At 45.5% G+C, this 7,391-nt stretch overlaps 1 pseudogene; it reads right to left on the bottom strand.

Moving 5' to 3' along the window:
- Positions 1-5,267: 5,267 nt before the first annotated feature.
- Positions 5,268-6,251, bottom strand: LOC109374329 (olfactory receptor 10A7-like; annotated as a pseudogene).
- Between the last annotated feature and the right edge of the window lie 1,140 nt (positions 6,252-7,391).

Genomic DNA, 7,391 nt, shown 5'->3' with positions numbered 1-7,391 from the left:
TGTAAGTATTATCTTTATAATATGTACATTGTTTCATGAATCCAGGTTGTAACCATCCTGGGAGTGAAATATTATACTCTGAATTTCACAGAGGAGGAACTAAAGCTTAGAGAGGTGGGGAAACTTGACCAAATCATACAGACAGGAGCAAGTCCAGCAGTTACATCTAGGTCTATCTGATTCTGAAGCCAGTGGTTATTTTTCTAGATTTTGCTCCCACTCTTTGAGAAAGAAGTTCCCCATGTTTGAATCTGTACAATGAAGTTATGCTGTGGCCTGACCTCCAAACTGGATTTTAGTGCTGGCATATTAATCTAATCCCTTCTAACAGAAGAGACAGTCATGCAAACAAGGCAGGGTAGAGGTTTGATGAAAGAGCATTTACTTCTAGAAGGGAAGACTGGGAAAACCTCATGTAGGATCTGACATTTTAACTGAGTCTTGACGGATTAGTAGAATTATGAAAGTTAGAAAATGGGTAGAGTGATCAGCAACCCAGGAAGAAGGAACTGCACCAACAAAAACATAAAGCTGTGACTACACTTTGATCAAAGTCACTCGTGTAATTGGAAACTTCAGCCCAAGTTTTCAGCACCCAAACCAGCCATCCCTTTTTAATGATCCTTGAGAGACTCCTTGGTGTAGTAGAGAGAATTTAGGCTTTAGAATCTTATGGATCTGGACTCCAACTCCAAGTCCTCTACTGCCTACTTGTATGTAATCAAGCATTTTTACTTACTCTTACTGACCTTCAGTCTATCCATCTGTAAATAGGGACTGTATTTATAACTACATCATAGGATTATTCAGCAGATTGAAGACAATTATACAAGAAAAGCACTCAGAAAAGCACCTGACACAGAGTATGTGTGTTATAAGTACCACTTCCTTTCTTTTCAGCTTGCTAGTCCCTTCCCTTTGCCCCCCGAATGATCTATCCAGTCTCCTTACCTGAGTAACTCAAGTACAATGGGTCTATAAGATGGATACAGTTAATATTCTTCCTTCCTTAAGGCTTCTGGTCAGTGACTGGATGGCCTGAGTATCCACTCAAGGACTGAATATTCAGGAATGGAGCCAGAGCGTTCAGTAGTCAGGGGACAAAGATATCTCCTTGAGCTCAAACCAGCCTGGAAGGAGCTGTCCTTGGTCCTGAGCTGGAGCTTCCACCAGACCCACCTCACACTTTTACCCAAGGCACACTCTGAACTGGGTGCTCTCTGGGCACTGCCCAGTTGCCTCACAGCCAGTAGACAAGCAGAGAACCCAGCTTAAACCAAAGTTCAACATCTCTGAGGTCTCCCTTCCCTAATCTCTGTGGAATTAAAGAGCAGATGAGAATGATTCCCCCTCCCCCCCCCCCGAATCTCTATTGAGCAAAGGCACACTTAATTTGGAATCCATCTTTAGGCCATATCAATAAGCATTCACTGTTACCCTACTGGTGTGTAGAATGTATTCTGTATGCTAGGAATACAAAAATAAATTAGACTTTGCTTCTGCTTTGAAGGTCTGTGGCAAAGGTGGATGTGGAAAGAGACGAGGGCCAGAAATTGAGGAAGCAGAGAGGAAGGAGACTAGGCTGGTACCAAAATTTTTAGGGACTTTCTAGAGAATATGTTAACTGAGTTGAAGTTTCAGGAAGCCTGTTAATATTATTTTCACTTGGCATAAGGCAAGAAATCCATATGTACAGCAAGCACATACTAGGTCATATGCAAGATTTTTAAACACACTCTCTTCTTTGTCCTCAGTATGAATTTAGAATTTCTTAGTATGGTATTTCAGACCATATTATATGTATCCAAGCAAGATTCCATGCTTTACTTGATGTGGTTCTCCATTATCTCTGACTCTTCCCTGTGCCTGGAACACATGGTTCCCTTTCATACTTCTGTACCTTGGCCTATTCTGATCCTTCTGCCAGGAGTAATCTCCCCTGACCCCTTTCCCTGCAGAAAAAAATTCCTCCTTTAAGTATGAATACTTGGGGAAACTATGACTAACACCCTTTATCACTGACTCCAACCCCTTTTACTTTCTTTACTGATTTTTTAAATTGGTAAAATATACATAACACAAAATTTGCCATCTTAATTACTTTTTTAAAGATTTTATTGGGGAATTGGGAAAGGGAAACAGGCAATTTGCTGTCCTTTGGTTCTTCAGTCTAGTTGTGGAGGACGTCGCTTCACTGGCCCATGTTGGTATTATCATTGCGCTCTTCCCGGGTGAGGCAGTCGGTCTCTGGCCATTGAATGGCTGCTTACATCAGCTGCTGGCCACTCATGGTAGCCTATGGCAGCCCACTGCAGCCCCACTGCAGCCCACACCATCACCCGCGACTCACAGCAGCCCAGCTTCAGGTCGAGCTGTTGTTCACCATCTTAGCTGTAGAGGATGCAGCGTCACTGGCCCATGTGAGATCAGAACCAGCAGCCCTGCTGCTCAGAGCTGTTCCCAAGCCAACTCTTAACCAACGAGCCACTTGGCCGGCCCCATCTTAACTATTTTTAAGTCTACAGTTCATTGACATTAATTACATTCACACTGTTGTGCAACCATCACTCCTACCCACTTCCAGAACTCTTCATCCTGCAAAATTGAAACTCTGTACCCATTAAACAATAAGTCCCCATTTTCCTCTTCCTTTAGCCCCTGGAAACCACCATTCTACTTGCTCTTTTTATGAATATGATCACTATAGGGACCTCATATAAGTGGAATCACACAGTATTTGTCTTTTTGTGACTGTCTTATTTCACTTAGTATCATGTCCTCAATGTTGTAGCCTGTATCAGACTTTCCTTCCTTTTCAGGCTGAGTAATATTCCATTGTATGGATGGACCAATTTTACTTATGCAATCCTCTGTCAATGGATGCCTGCTTTCACCTGTCAGCCACTGTGAATATTACTGTTATGAACATGGGTGTACAAGTATCTTTTTAAGATCCTACTGTCAATTATTTTGTGACCCCAACTTCCTTTTGTTCAATGCTGCTTGGAACTAGTTGGATGTCTTTAGGTCAGGGGCTGGTAGGGCTAGACCCAGACCTAGCTGGAGTTAGTGGACATGACAGTGGCTTGGAATACCTGATGGGTTCTGGTGAGGAGAATTGTGGTGCTTGTTTCTATCCAAAAAGGTCAGCTCGGAAGGTTGGGTCAACAAAATGGCAATTCATAAGCAAACCACATCTAAGTCAGGTAACCATAAGAGTGAGGGCTTTGGAGGGAGACTCAGTTTAAAATCCTAATTGTGCCAGATACTAGTTGTATGAAAATATTTCTTCTATAACTGTATTTTTCTGTATTAAATTTAATTGATATCTTCAAACTTTAGTAGTTGAGGTCTTGGTGTGGATTTCTACCATTACAAAAATATTGGAGGGATGTCAACATACATGGAGGAAGTTTTCAATTGTTTCAATTATGAAATAAATATTTGCTTTTTATAAAATGTTTTAATTTTATAGAAATAAATATGCCCTTTTCCACTCCTAATCAACCATCCAGAGGTAATATAAGAAACAGCTGTTATATATCTTTCCAGAAATTGTTCTATACAAAACTTATATATATATGCTTATGTTTTTCATAAATGGAATCATACCATGCATGTTCTTTTACAATTTTTTTTGTTTAACCCTATATTGTAGTTCATCATTCTATATCAGTATATGTAGGTCTCCCTCATGCTTTTTAAGAGTTACATAGTAAGACATTGTATATTAGGCACCATAATTTATTTTACCATTTCCAATGATATAAAGTTAGGTTGTTTCCCATTTTTTAACCATTCTAAACAATTTGAAAATGAAAATTATTGTACAAATGTACTATGTGTTGGTGAAAGTGTATTTGTAAGGTACATTCCTAGTTGTGGCATTTTTTTTTTATCAAAAGAAGTATACAATATAAATGTTGAAAGATACTGCCAAATTGTTTCCTAGAAATTTGTTTCAAAGTACCCTCCTATCAATAGTGAATGAGGGGGGCCGGCCGAGTGACGCGATGGTTAAGAGCTGGCTTGGGACACCAGAGGGCCCCGGTTCGGATCCCACATATGAAGGCCAGTGACACTGCCCTCTACAGCAAAGATGCTGAACAACAGCTCAACCTGGAGCTGGGCTGCCGTGAGTTGCCAGCGACGGCGTAGGCTGCAGCCCCTACTGCAGTGGGTTGCCATGGGCTACTGTGTGTAGCCAGCAGCCAGCGTGAGTGGCCAGCAGCCGCAGTGAGCGGCATCCAGAAGCCAGCAACTGATCTGCCTCACCCGGGAAGAGCACAATGATGGTACCAACTTGGGCCAGTGAAGCAACATCCTCCACAACTAAATTGAAGAACAAAACGACAGCAACTTGTCTGTTCCCCTTCCCCCAATTCCCCAACACTGTTCCCATCCCCCCAATTCCCCAATAAAAATATTTTTTAAAAAAAAATAAATAAAAATAAAGCTCAAAATGAAGATAAAAATTGGAATTTATTGGCTCATGAACTAAATATCCTGGGTGACATGGCACAGAGAAATCCAGATACTCTAACTATGACATCAGGATTCAGTGCCTCTCTCCATCTCATGAATCTTCTGGCCTCTATATGGGTTTTATTCCAGGTATGTTCCTTTTAGGTGCCTCTTGGTAGGTCCAGATCTACATCCCACCAGTGTCAAATACAACAGAAAGAGAGCCAGTCTTCCTCAGTTGGACCTGCACAAATTTGGAGATTTATTCGAACTGGACTGACCTGAGTCTTGTGCTAATCTCAGAAACAAAAATTGCTCATGGAGATAAAACACAGTAGTGGCTCCAGTGAGGGGTCAATGCCAAGGAAAACAGCAAGAATGAGGAGCACTGGCTCCCCCAAAAAACTGATGGGGCTATTGGCCGTGAGAAGGGGAGGTGAGTGATGGGCAAACATCACTGCAAATGTCTACTACTCCTGCCATCTTAAGGCACAAGGCCAGTGCTTGATTCCCTGTGGGCACTCTGGAAGGAAACCCTGTCTCTCAAAGTGGGAAAGTCCTGAGGGTATATATCTGAATATTCACTCATTCTTTTGGAAAACATTTATTGAGTGACTGCTATGTGCCAAATGGTACCAGGTGCTGAGAATAAAATAATGAGTAGAATTAGACATGGAAAACTTACAGTTTAGCAGGGACCGGCAGACATTAACCAAGTCATCACACAGATACAATTAAAATTGTAACTGATTAGATGTTTTTTCCAAAGAAGACATAAAAATAGCCAACGGTGCATGAAATCATCAGGGAAATGTAAGCCATGGAATATGGGTCCCTCTTCTTTGAAGACACACACACGCCAAGGTGGTCTTCACCTCCTTGTTCTGAAGGCTGCAGATGAGCCAATTGAGCATGGGGGTCACCAGGATATAGGAGAGGGACACCACCTGCTTGCTCTCCGGGCAGTAGCTGGCTTTGGGTGGCAGGTGGATGACCCCTGTTGTTCCATAAAATAGAACCACCACCATCAGGTGGGAGGCACATGTGGACAGGGTCTTGTGGCGCCCATTGGCCAATGGCATCCACAGGACGGTTGCCAAGACCCCAGTGTAGGACATGGCTATCAGACAGAAAGGGACAATCATGACCAGTACTGTGGCAACAATACACTGGCCTCGAAGACCCTAGTGTCCGCACACGCCAGGCTCAGCAGAAGCGATGTCACAGAAGAAATGGCGGATGCCACGGGGCCCACAGAAGCGAAAGCGGAACAGCCAGATGGTGAAGATCAGCGACACGGGGACCCCGGGCAGCCAGCACGTGGTGGCCAGCGCGTGGCGACCAGCGCGTCGCAGAGCCGTGGGCTCACAATGGCGTCATAGTGCAGGGACCTGCAGATGGCCACGTAGCGGTCCCAGGCCATGGCAGTCAGGAGGAAGCACTCGGACGTGATGCAGGACAGCACCAGGAGCAGCTGCAGGGCACAGCCCACGGGCGACACGCCCCGCCCGAGCCACATCAGGGTCACCAGGAGCCGGGGCTCCTGTCAGCAAGAAGCAGATCTCCACCAGGGCTGGCGGGCGCAGGAAGAAGTACATGGGCGCGCGCAGGGCGGGGTCCAGCGCTGTGAGCAGCGCGAGCAGGAAAGCCGCCAGGAAGAGCACGGCGAGCAGCGGGCGCAGTGCGGGCACGTGCACGAAGCCCAGCAGCATGAACCCGCGCGCCCAGCTCTGGTTGGTCCAGGACGGGGCTGCGGGGGTGCCTGGGGGCCCCAGGGCCAGCGGCATGGACCCGGAGTGCAGGGGACAGCAAGCAGTGGGGAGAGGAGCCTGGGGAAGGAAAAGGAAAGAAGAAGCACCAAGTGGAGAACTGCGCCTGTCTCGCTGTCTCTCCCCAGTGCAGGCAGGGCCTCCTTGAATGCTCCCACTCCTCCCCATGAACCTGGAATGAGAGCAAACGGCCTCACCAAGGCCCATGGGACCCTGGCCGGCTGGGCCCCAGCCACCTCTCTGAGTTTATCTTCACTGAATGTGTCCACAATGGCTTGTGCTGCCTCAGGGCCTTTGCACAGTCCATTCTCTCCCCTGGAAGTGCTTTTCTCCTGGGTGTTTGTATTACTGTTCCCTTTTGACAGGTCCTGGGTGGACTGGTTCTTGGCTACCTCTCTGATGCCACCCCCTTTCAATCTTCCCCCTCACTAAGTCTAGCGTGGAAGACCTCCTCATTATCCGTGATACCTGCCATGTCTTTCTCACCTCAGGGCCTTTGTACTTGCACAATCCCGTCCCCCTTGCTGTTGGTACTGTTTGCCTTTGTCATCCTCCAGTTCTCATTCAAATACCCCCTTTTCAGGATCACCTCCCCTGATGGCCAGAAGTAATGTAACCAGCCACCCCCTCTATTATCTATATCTGGAATTAAGTTCAATTTAGTTTTTGCTCAATAAAGTCTACTTCTCTCTACAGACAGTGAAAACCATAGGAATATACATCTTTTCCATGTAATGCCATACAATTTATTCTCCATTATATGGTGCTGTAACTTCTCTTTCACAGGAGTTTTTGTGATGCATGTATGAGAGACTATACACACGTTCTTAGCACTGGGGCTGGCACTTACAGGTGCTCAGTAAATGTGGGTGAACATGTCATGGGCATCAGTGTTCGTTAAATGAATCCAAGCCCTACACCATGTCATTTCTATGCTCCTATTACCTGCAAGAAGAAACTTACATATGCTGTCACAGCATTCAAGCCCCCTGGAGGCACAGCCCCTACACTCATGAATTTATTTCAGCCACAGTGTATTCACCACACAGGGCACTGTCGCAGGCACTGAGTTGGCGTTAGGGGGTGAACAGGAAAATCAGAACTGTTCCCTACTCTGATGATGCTTTGGGGGAACAGAGAGATGACTTCCTCAGAAGG

This window comes from Hipposideros armiger, unplaced genomic scaffold (assembly GCF_001890085.2).
Source record: "Hipposideros armiger isolate ML-2016 unplaced genomic scaffold, ASM189008v1 scaffold_813, whole genome shotgun sequence".
NCBI lineage: Eukaryota > Metazoa > Chordata > Mammalia > Chiroptera > Hipposideridae > Hipposideros > Hipposideros armiger.
Note: the sequence above shows the minus strand (reverse complement) of the source record. Positions and strands in the feature narration are given on the sequence as shown.